The sequence below is a fragment of the Patagioenas fasciata genome, chromosome Z (assembly GCF_037038585.1).
Source record: "Patagioenas fasciata isolate bPatFas1 chromosome Z, bPatFas1.hap1, whole genome shotgun sequence".
NCBI classification, from domain to species: domain Eukaryota; kingdom Metazoa; phylum Chordata; class Aves; order Columbiformes; family Columbidae; genus Patagioenas; species Patagioenas fasciata.
This window is the reverse complement of record NC_092560.1, coordinates 12,484-27,216: the sequence shown is the minus strand read 5'-3', so window position 1 is coordinate 27,216 and position 14,733 is coordinate 12,484. Positions and strand designations below refer to the sequence as shown.

General features: G+C 50.2%; 1 long non-coding RNA gene across 3 annotated transcripts; it reads right to left on the bottom strand.

The window, feature by feature from the left end:
- Positions 1 to 1,823: 1,823 nt before the first annotated feature.
- LOC139826411 (uncharacterized) lies at positions 1,824 to 14,517 on the bottom strand. Of its 3 annotated transcripts, XR_011736450.1 has the most exons (6): positions 7,439 to 14,517; positions 5,637 to 7,330; positions 5,475 to 5,540; positions 5,027 to 5,211; positions 3,367 to 4,426; positions 1,824 to 2,790 (listed from the first exon to the last, which is right to left on the bottom strand). It is a non-coding gene; the product is annotated as an uncharacterized lncRNA (long non-coding RNA). The 3 variants fall into 3 exon arrangements; XR_011736448.1 differs by having other exon boundaries at positions 1,824 to 4,426; positions 7,439 to 14,515; XR_011736449.1 differs by having other exon boundaries at positions 1,824 to 4,426; positions 5,131 to 5,211; positions 7,439 to 14,514.
- Between the last annotated feature and the right edge of the window lie 216 nt (positions 14,518 to 14,733).

The following is a 14,733-nucleotide window of genomic DNA, read 5'->3' as shown; positions in this document are numbered from 1 at the left end:
CGCCGGAGACGGCCGCGCACGAGCCGTCACCTTGCTCGGGGCCCTTGGGAGACTACAGCTCCCAGCATGCCTCGCGGGCCCGACCTGCCGTGACCGGGCGGCCCCTCCCGCCGCGGTCGCGCTGCCCGCGGCACGGGACCGTCCCCCTCCAGCGGGAGGGCGGCCCCACCCCGCCCCCGTGGGGCATCCCGGAGCAGCTAAAGAGCAGACGCGCAGGCCTGGCTCTGCTAAGGTGGGGAGCCGAGGTCTGCCGTTGCTGTGCTCAGCCGTTCCCTGGCCGGGCTTTCTGCCACAAGGGAAGAAAAAAAAAGACCAGTGGAGCATCTTATTCCTTTGGAATGCTCACAGAGAGATTAAATCTCTCCCAAAATAAAGTGACCTACATTTAACAGAGTAAGGGTCAATTCTCTGCTGAATAAAATGATGAAGGATGCTTCGGGGACAGAGGATAGGGCTGTTCCTTTTGGTCAGGACAGAAGGTATTTTACTTTCTGGTAGATGTCTCTAGTAGAGGGATTGTCATCTTCTATTCTGCATCAGCCAATTAATGGCTCCTCGTGTTCTGATTAACACAGTCATCATGAAAACTATTGAGTAATTTCACTGCAAACACAGCAGTCCTTCCATATGTAACTCTTGCAAAGACACTGAATGAGAGAGGCGAGTGTAGCTTGTTACTGGTGTAGACTGAAAGAAAGCAGGCTACCTTTGTGCTGAGGGTTAACCCTGGTACGCTGCAGAAGTTCCAAAAAGCCACTCGCTTGGCTTGGGGGAAGGAGATAGGGAGAGTAAAAGCAGGCAACCTGCTGAATCAAGATGAAAATCACTTCCTGAGCAAAGCCAAAGCAGAAGGAGAGAGAAAGAAGAGAAAGGAAAGCAAGTAATGTGAAGGCAAGAGGCAAGTGCCTAGCCCCACCCGTGGGTAGGCCTAAGGCCAAAAAGTTGCCAAGGAAAGCTGGCCAACCTCCTGAAACCCCCTCTCCTCCCTGCCCTTTTTGTTGCTGAGCACAGCATGACATGGCATGGAATATGTTTTTGGGGAGCTGGGGTGGTCTGCCTGGCTGTGTTCCCCCACAACCGCTTATACACCCCCCCCTTCCTTCACTGGGGCGGCAGAGCGAGACACAGAGAAGGCCTTGAAGCTGTGCAAACACTGCTCAGCAGCAGCCAAACATCAGTGTGTTATCAGCACTGCTTGGGTCACAGGTCTAACCCACAGCGCCGTAGGAGGTGCTGTGAAGTAAATAAACTATGGGCCAGCCAGGCCCTGTGCATTGGGAAAACAGGCAACGGGGCTAATGACCTCTGAATCTCTCACTTCTGACATACACTGCAGCGATGTGTGTGAACATTGCGTAGTTGTCTGGGCGGTGACAGTCCTTGGCTGCAGCGGCAAGCTCACCGCCTGCCAGGTGCTCATCATATTGGAATGTTACTAGTCTTGATAGAAATGCTGGAATGGAGCTAGGCCACGAGGGAAACCAGGTTGCCCTAAGCTTCAGATGCTGAGCATTTCCTAAGTTTTCATAGAACAGAGTGTCACAGGGCATGGAAAGTAGTTGACAAAGTAACCATTTTACACGGATGAGAATGTCTGGGAATACAGGCAGAGCAGCTGGGCCTGCGCCTGCCTTTGAAGCATTGTGGACGATTGCCAGCTTGTTGACAGCCGCCAGCTCTGCTTGCCGTGCCTTCTTGAGAAGGTGTTTTGGGGACTGTTGGCTTTCTCTCAGCTGCAACTTGCTGTCTGGGGGCAGCAAGGCTCTACACAGGTGTGTGGGGGCCCAGCAGGCTTCTCTAGGGCTGCTGGGGAGCAGTGTGGCTGCACAGGGCCATGTGCAGGACCCGGCAGTGCAGGCACCCCTCAGGTGTCTGAGACTTGTCAGGGCAGGGCGGAATGGGGAAGAAAAGCTCAAATGGCATGTGGAGTTCCACAGTCTTTTTTATCAATGGCTGGGAGACACAGGCAGGCTGGCTGGCCTAGGGCCTCTGCTTCCATCCAACAGGATGCCCATTTCCTTCCTAGGTCACCAACCACCAAGTGTTCCTCTCACTGCACTGCCACAGCCTTTGGCCTCTTCTTCAGGCTTCATGGCACCACCTCTGTACACAGCTCCAGCAGCACTGTCAGCCATTTCCCAGGTGAGGGGTCCTCCCCCTCCTTCATGCCCTCTGGAGCTGGTAGAACAGTGCTTGCAAGCAAAATCCAGAGAGAGGCTGTTTCACTGCAGACTCCAAGATCAGCAGGGTTTGAGAAGGCAGGGAAGAGACTGAGAGGCTGTTGTCATTTGCCTGGGCTTGAAGGGCTGTGATGAAAAGGAACAGAGCTGAGGTTCTGTGATGACCTCTGGAGCTCCTCCAGCCAGGGTCACCCCTGCACCGCCAGCTCTCCCCAGGGACAGGAGGAAGGCAGGGGTGTGGGGATCAGCCCAAGGGTGATGGCTGCCAATGTCCAACGCGCCTCTCTGCTCCGCCCACACTGACCCTCACCCGCGCAGGGAGCAAAGCCCTCCTGGGCTGAGGCAGGAGCTGGGGTATTTCCTTCTTCCTGCCAGCCCCCAGAGACACCCCAATGTCCTCACTTACCCTCGCAGATGACCTGGAGCTTCTCCTGGCACATATCTGCCTGCTGGTGCCCGATGAGCCCTAGGCACACACAGCCCCTCACACAGCCTGCTAGCCTGCCTTCCCAGAGACCCAGCTTCCTGCCACCAGCCCCATGGGCCTGGCCACGCGTCTTCCTCCACTTGGGCAAGGCTGAGCCCAGGGTGGTACTCTGTTGGAGAATGCCTTAAAAATAAGGGACAGTTGTACGAGCAGAGCCTGTTCTGAAGGCCTTAGCATAAGTAGCAAGACTAGGCTGCAGTGGGAACCACTGGCTGTTTCAGTAAAATCAGCAAGGTCACTGAGACCTTGGCAGAGTTTCACAAACAGCTTTCAACAGCACTACAATGTAGAATAAGCATAGCTAGCAGCTGCAAGTAGGAGGACCATGCAAATGTACTGTTAGAGCTTAAGCCAAGTAGTAGGTGACAAGTATGCATAATTATCATGAACTGTATAAGTATATGCTATTTGGGCTAATAAATTGAACTATGCTTTATCACTCATACTGAGTCAACCTGCATGTTCCTCCGCCACTCGAAGTACCCTGAATGTGACGCCCAAGAAGGCTGCGAGAGACCCAGCAAAGCTCCCACTAGGAGCCCATGTGCAAGCCCGGGTGCAAGAGGGCAGCAGGGATCCCTGTGGGCCCCACATGGGGCAGTCAGGGCTCTTCAGCTGCCTAACAGATTGGGCAGCAGCTGTGGCTGGAGCTAAGCTGCCGTGGGGCATGGAGGGTCCCTTGACAGGGTTGTGGCTCACCCAGGAACCTGATGGCTGCCTCACACAAGGGCTCCTGTGGGCTCTGCAGGTACGGCAGGCTCTGATGCAGGTAGTCCTCCACTCTGATGCTGTCCTCCATGAGCTGGTGAGAGCACCAGGGGACAGAGTTGACGCAAAGCCTTCCCCAAATCCCAGGACTGGCCTTGCCTGCCTTCTGCTGCCCAGACACCCATGATGCCCAGCATGCAGCTGGCTGGTGCCAGGGTTTGGAGGGAGCCAGGGGCTGGGTGTTCCCTGTAGGGGCACCCTGCTGGCAAGGTTCAGCTGGGTTGAGGCTCCGTCAACATGCTTGGACTCCAGAGTGAAAAGGAACCTGTGTGCAATGCAGGCAGCACTGTGCTGGCACAGAGGGCAGTGGCACAGCTGCTAGCCCCATGCACTAGGGAATTGAGGGAGAGGGGCTTCTCCAGGCTGCGTGTGAGACTATAGGGCTATCCTTACCAGGCACTCGCCAACCCTCCATGTCTGCTGTGTCTCCAGCAGCTTCCTGAGCTGCCTCCACTTCAGGAACCTGGCAGCTCCCAGGAGGGCGTCCTGAGAGGCCTGCAGAGCAGCAGAGACTGGGAGATGGCACTGCCACCCAGGGGACAGGATCTGGGCAGAGCAGAGGGGGCAAGGAAGGGTCAGGGTTCCAAACCCTGGGCCTCAGACTACCGCACGCACTGCTGTGAAGCCCACAGAGGCTCCAGGGCTTAGGTCTTTGTGGCTGTGCACTGCTGCTGAGCTGTACTGGATCAGGCAGGGCAGGCACAGGAAATGACCCTGCCCACCTTCTCAGTTGCTGCCAGCTGTGTGGCTGCAGGCAGGGAGGAGCCCTGAGCCCTCCTCAAGGATGCTGGAGGTTGGTCCCCAGTTGAGGCACATTCAAAGGCCTCAGAAATCCCCACCTGAGCCACGCTGTGGTCCTTGTCATGCAGGTGGAAGAACAGGGGCATGAGGCTCTTCTGCATGTCCTTCCTCATCTGTGCTTTGTGGGTGCTGACTGCAACCTCCATCTCATCTCTGAAGAGCAGGATGGAGCGCTCTCACACACAGTCGCCTAGGAGGAGACGAGGAAGAAGGGGAGGACCTCAGTTCTGACTCCTCCAACCCCATGGTGAGGAGACAAATCCTTGTTGCTCTCCCTCTGCGGCAAGCAGAAGAGCTCAGGGGCCAGTGAACACGTGCAGAGAGGGACGCACCAGCCCCAGGCCACGCACACCTGCCCGCCCTGCCCCCCCCCACCCTCCCTCCACTCCAGCATGCTAAACAAGCCTCTGCTCTCCTGCCACCTTATGTTTTCAAAGAGTGGCAGGAGCATCTGCACCAGCTGTAGAGCGACGAGGATAGCTGTTTGCCTGTCCGCCAGGCAGAGCGTGTTGCCGAGGACAGTCAGGGCTGCCGTCCTGGTGTTGCAGTTCTCATCCTGCAGTTGCTGCGTGACCTCTGACAGCAGGCCTTGCAGAGTTGCTGCCTATGAGAAACTCGTGATCTCATTTTGTGGCGCAATTGAGGACCACCTCGGCAAAACCACTCTGCATGTAGAGGCTGCAGCACCAGTGGGGCAGAGATCTCTCTGCCTGCAGTGCAGCCCAGGGCCGGGCCTGAAGTGCTCGGGGTGACTGAGCAGGGCAGCAGGGTCTGTGAGTGTCATTCTTACCCCTCCCAGTTCCTGGCAAAACCAGGAAAAGCCTCTGCACGCAGTGCCACCTGCAGCCCAGTGCCAGGTAGGCCGCTTCATGATGCCCGTGTGCTCCTGCTCACCCTCTCAGGCCTCTGAGACAGTGTGATGAAGCATGTAATTGCCATCCTCCACAGCAGCAAGCTCTCACTCTGCAGGTGGCCCTGGAGGATGGACAGGATGTGGTCAGTGATGTGACCCAAGTCAGTGCAGTCCAGGAGCTGAAAGGCAGTTGGCAGTAGAGTGAGAACCTGGCACAGATAGCAGAGCTCCTGGGCAGCTTGAGACAAGACTCCTGGGCTGGTCACAGCCCTGGTGGCAGGCAGCAGCACCTGCAGAGGGCTTTCCCTCTACCCTCTGCCTCATGCATGCAGCCCAGCTTCCCCCCGCCTGCCCTCAGAGTAGCAGCACTTGCCATCAGGCCCACCTTGGTGAAGACAGTCATGGTGCCGGTGTCCTGGTAGGCCTGTCCCTGGAGGAGGCCTATGGCTGCCTGTTAAGACACAGAGGTCAACAGTCCAGAGCTCCACCCTGCAGCACCTTGGCCAGGGGAGGAAGACATTGGAAGCACAGAGCTGGACAAGCAAACCTCTTTGGAACTGCGCCGCCAGCACCAGCCATGGCTCCACAGGCCAGACCACACAGGCAAGGTTGCGTTTGCACCTTGTGTTGGCTGCTTGCGCTGCAGAACCCGGGAGGAAGGAGATCCAGTCAAGAGGCCTTCCTCTCCAGGGAGAAATGCCGGGGCAGACAAGGATGACTGACTCGCCTAGTCGGGACGGTGATACCAGCACGGTAAGTCTCGGGGCTCATGAGCATGTCCCAGGCACCCTGCTTCCCAGCATCTTCAACCAGGTGGCTGTTGGAGAATGGCTTGGAAATGGGGGACATGGATCTGTGGACTGGTTGTACGAGCAGAGCCTGTTCTGAAGACTTTAGCACAATTAGTAAGGTTAGGCCACGGTGGGAACCGCTGACTGTTTCAGTAAAATCAGCAAGGTCACTGAGGCCTTGGCAGAGTTTCACAAACAGCTTTCAACAGCACTACAATGTAGAATAAGCATAGCTAGCAGCTGCAAGTAGGAGGACCATGCAAATGTACTGTTAGAGCTTAAGCCAATTAGTAGGTGACAGTTATGCATAATTATCGTGAACTGTATAAGTATATGCTATTTGGGCTAATAAATCGAACTATGCTTTATCACTCATATTGAGTCAACCTGCGTGTTCCTCCGCCCCTCAAAGGTGGCCACTGCCCAGGCGATGGAACAAAGCTTGCATGATGCTCACCATGCTCCTACATGCAAAGTAAAGTGTGCTCCTACATGGGGTCCTCGCCCCAGCTCTGGGCCCAGGAGCAACACCAGGAAGCCTGGACAGAGCATCTGAGGAGGTGGACAGGAGGATGTTTTGGCCTCCCTGCACTGACAGAGCAGCAGCAGACCAGCTGTGTGCCAATCACACTGAAGGAGATGTGGAAGACCACTGCCATGAAGAGCTCGCCGAAAAGTAACTGCACAGTGTCTTGGCTGGATGGCACCAGGAAGACCTCACGCATGGCACTGGAGAGCTGCAGAGAAATGCAGGGACAGCTCTCACTGCAGAGATGTCCCTGGGGCACTACCCAGGGCAGGGTGTGTGGAGGTTACAGGGTCACACTGAACTGAGGGAGATGCCAGGGCAAGGCCCGTCCTGGATGCCTGGCCTGGAGACTTACTCATGGCAGCGCTTTGGGCTTGGCTCCTATTTGGACCAGGGGCACATGAGCCTTCACAGTCCAAATGGAACAGCCCAGCTGGCCCACAGGCCCAGTGACTGTGCAGGACTCCCCCTCCCTGACCCTGCAGCCTGCTCTGGCCAGGCAGCCACCCTGCGCACAGGCTTGCCAGCTACCACACAGTCAGGAGGAGTTGGGGAGGGAGGAGAACAATGGAGAGCAGCATGAACAGGGGCATGGGCTGCCTGCCCATGCACCATGGGGCCAAGCAGCATGTGCTGACTTGTCTGGCTGCGGCCCTGATGTCTCTGGACCAGGTGCCCCCATGATGTCTGCCTTTTACGGATGTGGAGAAGGGAGGAGGGGCTGTAGAGGGAGCACGCAACCCCAGGTAGGGTACAGCAGGCCTTATCCACACACTCACAGCCAGGAAACAGCAGCAGCTCCATGTTTGAGCAAATGTCTTTTGCCAGATGACATTCTGCTAGACCATCAGCAGGATCTTCAGCATGTCTTTCACAGGGCAGCGCTCAGAGGCCAGCATGCTCTACATGGCCTTGGCGGTGCTGCAGAGACAGAATACACTGTCAGTGGGGCCACCTCAGCAACCACCCGTTGTGCCTGGGCAGGCCACAGAGGTCCTGAGCTGCCCCCGCTGCTGATGGGTCACATACCTGTCACAGTGCAGGAACTGCCGCAACAAGCTAGGGATCACCTTATGAGGGAACAAGCGGGCCACTTGAGAAGGGTCATCCTCAGGCTGTCCTGGAGTGGTGTGTGGCTGACGTGCGCCATCTGTGTGTAGGCGCTCCACACAATCTGTTCCACCTGGAAGAGGCAGGGCGTGGAGCGGGGTGGAGCACAGTCGTGGCCTGGCTACCACCAAGAATTGCTTCCTTCTGTTGCTCTTTGCTGGCCTCAAAGGCTGCCCGTTGAGTGCTCCCAAGCCCTGGACTCAGGGAGGGGGCGCAGCCCATGGAGTACACATGTGCAGGGCAAGCTGGCCCCACACTGCTTGCCATGGTCTGCTGCAAGTCCAAGTCTCTCAGTGCCATTTCTAGCATGCTGGCAAGTGGCAGGTTCTGAGAGACCCTTGGGTGTGTGATGTTGCTCAAGATTGTGAGGATGAAGTCACTCCTCTCACTATGGGTGAGGAAGCTCCCTAATTTCTGAGGGTGAGAGGTAGGGAAGATGTGTCACACGAAGTATCCTGGTGGCAGGGCAGGGCTGGGCAGTAGGGGTGGCTCTGGAGTGAGAAACCTGGGGCAGAACTGTCCCTCAACCCCAGGAGAAGTGCCAGCAGCAAGAGGATGGTCTGGGGGTGTAGTGGCAGGGCTCCTTCTGGGGGGATGGGATCATCACCAGCCTGGCTAGGAGTTGAAGCTGGAAACAAAAGAGACAAAAAGAATCCTATAAGAAGGTACCAGCCAATGAGCAATTGCCGACATGTCCGTGCAGAGCGCGTGGACAGTGCTTGCAGCCAATCACATTACTGTATAGCACATGCTGTAACCAATCATATTGTTGCAAGGCGTGTGGACAGGGCAGCTTTTGGTATAAAGCTGGCTCTGTTGGACAATAAAGCTGAACTCTGTGAACATCATATTGGTGTGTCAGGTGCTGTCTCTTGCACGGAAGGCAACATTTTGGTGACCCTGACGTGATACTTCGTATCAAAGATGATCGCTGGAAGTGAAGATGTGAGAGGGCCTCCAGTGCTGGCGAAGGGAAGCTGGGAGCTTGAAGAAAAGCAGAAAGTAGGCCTACAGTGAATCAGGCGGCATGGGAAACACGGCATCTGTGGAAGAAAAAGCAATAGTTAAAAATATTCTGCAGATGGCTGCATGAACAGGAAGAAACTTGGAGCAAGATGCCATCCAACGTCTCTTACGTTTTGCAAAATGGAAGGGGTGTGTTCGAGCTATGGACGAGCTTTTTTCTCCCAATACATGAGAGGAGGTATGTTGGAACGATAAAGGACTCAGCACTCCGATTCAATGTGAATCACGCCAAAGCCATTTATTACAGAAACATGTCTCCTTATATACGCAACTATTCTCTAAACACGAATCCACGCTCCAAGCATGGATTCGCTAAATGAGTATCATGGGCAGTCCACACGCTGGAGCCCCACCGATGATAGGTCTGACGACTCACGCCATGCTGAGGCCCTGTTAATGAAGAAACGCCCCTCTTTCTCACAGCAGATTCTGTTCTCAGCTTCTTGAAGTGGCCTTGAGATTCCTTTGGGCCTGACTAATTCAACAACATATCTCCTTCTAACGAAACCCCTTCACAATTCCCCCTTTTTGTTCTTGAACTAGTCAGGCCCCTTAAACAGCATGCTGAATCGTCTTTGAAATACACTGCAACATAGGACACGTGATTAACAACATAATTACAATTACATATAATGTAGCTAAACCTTACTTAATAAGATTAAACAACTATCTGCTTATACTCAAACCTTCATATCATATATAAAACCTTAATTCTACTTATGACAACCTTACCAACGCACTATTTTAGAATAGTCAGACAACTTAATACAATATATTCTCTTAAATTCTTAAAAGATCTATAACTGCGCAGTTTATAGAGTAACGTACTTAATACCATCAGCATATGCTAATTATTGACTTAATATCTTAAAACTTATATTAACCTATTCATATGCTAATTATTGAATTAATATCTTAAAACTTATATTAACCTATTTAAAAGATCTATAGCTTAATCTTAATATCTCTTTTAAAACCTTACCAGTTGCTAAATTAGGTTACCATGGTAGAAATATCTTATACTTTTACCTTATCTATGCATAGATTACCTAATTGTAATATCACCCTTTTGGAACTCTTACTATCTGTTCAAATTAGCATTCTCTATGGAAGATACCTTATCTGTTTACTAATAAGCTTTTAGACCACTGGGTCTAAGAGCATCTATAACACTGAATAAGAATTCATGGTTTACATTTGAGACAATTCTCACAACTTATCTCCCTCCTGTCCTTCTGCATCTGTCGAATCTTTGTTGTCTTTATTCAGCCATGGCTTGATCCATTTCTCAGGAATCCATTTTGATCCTTGGTCTGTAATGACACAAGCATAACCCTTTCCCCAAGTTATTGATTGGAAAGGACCCTCCCATTCACCAGTAACTCCATTGCGTATTTTGACCTGACATTGATTTTCTCTAAGGTCTGTCAAGTGTCCTTTTAAGCTTGTTCCATGACGAATCATAGGTGGAATGTCGAACCCTTGCGGAAGGCGTAAAAGTTCAAGACATATAATGCTTTGCTTAGTCTGTCATGTGGAGTAGTACAGTCAGTTCCCCCTTTTTGTTTGTCAAGCTGATGCTTGAGAGTTCGATTCATCCTTTCTATCAAGGCCTGACCAGTAGGAGAATTTGGTATCCCTGTAATGTGCTTAACACCCCACAATTGAAAAAAGGTGGCAGTAGCTTTGGCGATATAACCAGGTGCGTTGTCTGTCTTGACCTGTGCAGGAACTCCCAAAGCTGCAAAAGCAGAACGTAAATGTCGTTGCACATGTGAACTAGTTTCACCAGTCTGAGCAGTGGCCCATATGGCGAAAGAATATGTATCAATAGACATATGCACATACTTCAGCCTACCAAATTCAGGGACATGTGTGACGTCCATTTGCCACAATTCCAAGGCTCCTAATCCTCTTGGATTGACTCCTGCACCCAGCCCTACTGAGATGGGCTGACAATCTGCACAACTTTTAACAATACCTCGGGCTTCACTTTCGGACAATGAAAATTGCTGCTGTAAGACCTGAGCAGACTGATGGAGGAAACTATGAGAGTGTACTGCTTGCCCAAACCTATCTATTGGAGGTGGAACCGAGGCAGGAGATACAAGAAAATGAGCTCGGCGGTTTCCTTCAGCTAAATCGCCTTGAATTGTCAGATGACTACGGATATGTGTTATGAAGTATCGGTGTTGTCTCTCTTCAACCAACAACCATAGTTGCTTGAACAAAGACATCAGTTGTGCATCCTGAACCTCTTTGAGCAATGATCTTTCAATGCGAGCTACCACACCTACCACATACAAAGAATCACAAACAATATTCGCTGGGCTATGAGCAAATCTGATAAACACTTCTATTACAGCCCTGAGTTCCAAATGCTGAGTTGATCCTTTCAGGTCAGTTAGTATCACATTGTGCCATTTTCCATCTGTTTTCCATGTAATTGCTGCTTTCTGCATTTTACCCCCTGCGTCAGTGAACACTGTGGGTCCTTTAACAGGAAATTCTGAGAGAAGAGGGGGACCCTCCTCCATTGATCCCATATTCAAAACTGACATTAACTTGTGTGGAGGGGAAAATGTCTTAATTAAAACTTGAGAATTTAATAACGCAATCTGAAAAGGTAAGGAGTTCTGCAAAGCCCACTGTAAATATTCTGAAACGAGGGGAACAATGATATATGCAGGCTCAGCCCCTGAAATTTCGACTATTCTCTGCCTACCTTTCATTATAAGCTGAGCAAAGACCTCAACCCTGGTTGTAATGGTTTGTTTGAGTTGAAAATGCAAAAACACCCACTCTAAGATCTTTAACGGCTCCTTACCAGTTGTCCATTGCATTATGAGAGCAAAAGGATAGTTAGTATTGTTTACAATTAGTAGTCCGATTACATAATCTGGGTTCCACCTATGGCTGAAAGCTTTTACAAGTTTGGACATAATCTTTTTCAGAGCAGCATCCGCCTCAGCAGTAAGCGTTCTAGGAGAGCTAATGTCACTATCCCGTTTTAGCAGTTTTACAATTGGAGCTAAATCCTCATTAGTGATCCCACAAATGCTCCGGACCCAATTCAGATCACCCACTAGTTTCTGCACATCATTTAAGGATTGAATGACAGGCCGACATACTATTTTCTGAGGTTTCACTGTGGACTGAGAAATTTCCCAACCAAGATATTTCCACGCTGGTTGAATTTGTACCTTTTCTGGAGCAATTTGCAATCCTCTATGCTGCAAGGTATCAGATACTTCATTTATCAACAAATCAGTCGAAAAAGTTTCCCCAGCTATTAATATGTCATCCATGTAGTGGTAAATCACTAATTCAGGATGAGATTTTCTGATTGATTGCAAGGCCCAAGCTACATAAATTTGACACATAGTTGGGGCATTTTTCATTCCTTGTGGCAAAAGTACCCATTGATACCTTTTTGCACGTTCAGCCTTATTTACAGAATTTATGGAAAATGCAAAACGTTTACAGTCATCAGGATGCAAAGCAATGGTGAAAAAACAATCTTTCAAGTCAATTATTAAGATCTGCCAATTTTCTGGAATCATGACAGGGGATGGTAATCCCGGCTGTAATGCTCCCATGTCTTCCATGGTATCATTAATTTTTCGAAGATCATGTAACAACCTCCATTTCTTTGATTTTTTCTGAATAGTAAACACAGGAGTATTCCAGGGACTTGTAGACGTCTCTAAATGCCCTTTTTCAAGCTGTTCCTGTACTAGCTCTTCAACATGGGCGAGTTTTTCTTTACTGAGCGGCCACTGATTTACCCATACTGGATCATCATTTTTCCACTGTAATTTCAGTACTGGTCGCCCATCATCAATGGCCGCTTCTAGAAATGCTGTTGTTTTGTCACCAGAGTTGCTCCTAGTTGTCCTAACACATCTCATCCTAATAGAGAAACAGGGATAGACATCACATTCATGCAGTAAAGAACTAAATTACTCATGTTCTTCTGTATTATCACAAAGTGCACATTTTGAGTCAACGGAATCTCATGATTTAACAGACTGTGAACTTATCGTACCATGTAACAAAGACCTATCAAAATTGCAACATGCTTAAACAGATACCCACAAAGGAAACAGGTTAATAAGGAAAGCATCTTGCAGACTTTAACAAGTTTTCTGACCTGTGTGTTATCAGTTAAGTCTCTCTCAGCTTGTTGAAGTTCAAATCGCCCTGCCTGTAAAACTGTCTGAAAAGATTTAATGATTTTTTGTCCGAGTGCTTTTCTATGTTTTAAAACACCTCCCAATACCGATTTTTCAGGAACACAACTGAAAACAATCATTCCTGACTCCATCTTGCAAGTAAAAACCTTGGGGGGGGGGGGGGGGGGGGAGGCGGGGGGGAAGCACAGGGCTGCTTGCAGACTGAGTGGGAAGAGCAGGCAGAAGGTTTTATGGCGCACTTAAAAACAACTAGTGAAACCATTAACTCACATTCCTGACAAGCTGCTTGATTTTCAGAGAGACGGTACACAGGAACACCTAATATGTACTGTAAAACTCGCAAATAACATGCTGATAGCAAACATTAGCATTTTCTACTGCTAATTTCAACACCAGTGCTTCCTTAACTTCTAAGTTTTCAATCTGCTTATTGATGGTCTCTTGAAGATGGTCAATAAATTGCATGTAATTCTCATTGGGACCCTGATTAACAGTTGCAAATGATTTGGCTGCTTTGTTGGTTTCAGGCACCTCTCTCATAGCTTGATATTGCTGACTGTTGGATTCACTCGCTAATAGCTGATCTGATCTTTCACACAGTTCTTTTGCCCAGTTCTTATCCGGCGGCTCCTTCTGTTCTCTTGTAGGAGTTAGAAGGATAGAAAGCGGTGAAGGCGGACACAAATCAGTAAAAGAATTGATATTACACTTATTTACGACTTTAGCATTCTCAACTTTCACCAGTCCTTTTGACAAATTATCTGACTCCAGTTCTTTGGACTTCTTGGTCTCTCCAGGGTCGTGTGATGGTACAGGAGGCCATCCACTCGGTAATTTTCCTCCCTCCGCCCCAGACTGTTGTATCATTGGGGGTGCCAAAGGCACAACAGGGGATGGAGTAAGGAGGGTATCGAAAACATGAACTGGGTAAGCTTCACAGTTATTTTTAGAGTTCTTATCAGGCTGTAACACTGCAAAAATTCCAGTAACCGCAGCCCGCTCAGCCTTAAATTCTTTTAAGGTGGAAATTATAAGCTTCCATGTAGTCGCTAATGATTTAGCTTCTTTATCTCCGTCACTAACCTTATCCCATAATTTCTGCCCTATATCATCCCAAAATTCAATTTTAAAAGCTTTCTCAGCTTCTGTCGGGTAGCCGTTAGTTCTACAACAAACCAACAGTCTACGTATGTTACTTTCTTCATATTTAAGTCCTCTCATAGAGAGAATATGCAGGAGGATCTTAACTATAGCTTTTTCCTCAGAGGATATATTCTGCCCCATAACTTCACTCTTCCCTCCTCCTGCTCCCAGCCGCTCACCTTTCCCGGGGCCTTCTTCAACAAAATTTATCCGCGGAACGTCCGTACGTCTCCGCCCGGCTCTCAGTCCAGCTGAGCCGCCTCCGGCTGGGCCGCTCCAGGCTTTTCCCCGACCTTAGTGAGACGCCGTTCAGAGTATCACGTCGGGGTCACCATTTGTTGGAACGATAAAGGACTCAGCACTCCGATTCAATGTGAATCACGCCAAAGCCATTTATTACAGAAACATGTCTCCTTATATACGCAACTATTCTCTAAACACGAATCCACGCTCCAAGCATGGATTCGCTAAATGAGTATCATGGGCAGTCCACACGCTGGAGCCCCACCGATGATAGGTCCGACGACTCACGCCATGCTGAGGCCCTGTTAATGAAGAAACGCCCCTCTTTCTCACAGCAGATTCTGTTCTCAGCTTCTTGAAGTGGCCTTGAGATTCCTTTGGGCCTGACTAATTCAACAACATATCTCCTTCTAACGAAACCCCTTCACAGAGGTAGGGACTGAACTATGGGAAGCAGTCACAAGGGGGAGCCGCGAGGCTTGTGATCTCGCTGGACTGTGGTGGGAGATCAGGCTGCTGATGGAGAAAGTCTCAGGAGAGCCGGAAGTGTGTGCTGTTCCCCCAGAGCTGCCTGCCATGAGCTGCCCCCACTCTGAGAACTCTGAA